The sequence below is a fragment of the Apium graveolens genome, unplaced genomic scaffold (assembly GCF_009905375.1).
Source record: "Apium graveolens cultivar Ventura unplaced genomic scaffold, ASM990537v1 ctg4538, whole genome shotgun sequence".
NCBI classification, from domain to species: Eukaryota; Viridiplantae; Streptophyta; class Magnoliopsida; order Apiales; family Apiaceae; genus Apium; species Apium graveolens.
In genome coordinates this window covers 67274-68642 of record NW_027418589.1, presented here as the reverse complement: position 1 = coordinate 68642, position 1369 = coordinate 67274, and positions in this window count along the sequence as shown.

The following is a 1369-nucleotide window of genomic DNA, read 5'->3' as shown; positions in this document are numbered from 1 at the left end:
AGGATATCCCACAATATTACATTTACAGATCGATATTCCAGCTTATCTGGGTCAACTTTCTTGACATAAGCTAGACATCCCCAAATCTTAACATGTTTAAGACTCAGTTTCCTTTCTTTCCATATCTCATATGGAGTTTGAGGAACAGATTTGGAAGGCACCTTATTCAGTAAATATGCTGAGGTTTCCAATGCATAACCCCACAGGAATACTGGAAGATTCGCATAGCTCATCATGGATCGAACCATGTCTAACAAAGTTCGATTTCTCCTTTCAGATACCCCATTCAACTGTGGAGTATATGGAGGAGTCCACTGGGAGACTATACCATTTTCTTTGAGATAAGCTAGAAACTCTCCATTCAAGTATTCGCCACCTCGATGTGATTGAAGAGTTATAATACTATGTTTGGTTTGTTTCTCCACTTCATACTTATATTCTTTGAACTTTTCAACGGCTTTAGACTTGTGTTTCATCAAATACACATATCTGAATATAGATCGATCATCTATGAAAGCAATGAAGTATGAAAATCCACCCATGGCTTGCGTAGACATTGGTCCACATACATCTGGGTGTACCAATCCTAGCAAATCTGCAGCCCCTCTCCATGTCCACTAAATGGAGATTTGGTCATTTTACCCAATAGACAAGACTCGCATGTAGGATATGATTCAAAATCAAAGGGGTCAAGTAACCCTTCCTTATGCAATGTCCGCAGTCTATTTTCACTAATATGACCAAGTCTGCAGTGCCACAAGAAAGTGAAATTTTCATCATCCCTTTTTCTTTTATTAGTTTGTTCAATCTGAAGTAAATTATGCTCTACGTCACATACATACAGACCATTATTTAAAGTACCACGTCCATAAAGAACATTATCTCTAAGAATAGAACATTCATTATTCTTAATAATAAATGAAAAACCATCCAAATCCAACATAGGAATAGAAACAATATTCCTCATAATAGAGGGACGTAATAACAATTATTCAAAATAATAGTCTTGCCCATAGGCATATGTAAACTAAATGATCCTACAGATATGGAGGAAACCCTTGCTCCATTGCTCATACGTAGAATCACCTCATCTTCTTCAAGAGTCCTACTTCCCTTTAGTCCCTGCAACGAATTGTAAATATGAGAACCGCAGGCGGTATCTAATACCCAAGTAGAAATATGACTTAGTGACATATTAACTTCGATCATGAACACACCTGAATTAGAAGCGGTAGTCTCACTACCCTTCTTCTTCTTCAATTCTGCAAGGTAAACCTTGCAGTTTCTCTTCCAGTGCCCCGCCTTGTTACAGTGAAAGCAAACAGCTTTGCTCTTGGGATCTTCAACTTTTGTGGAACCGGCTTTTTCT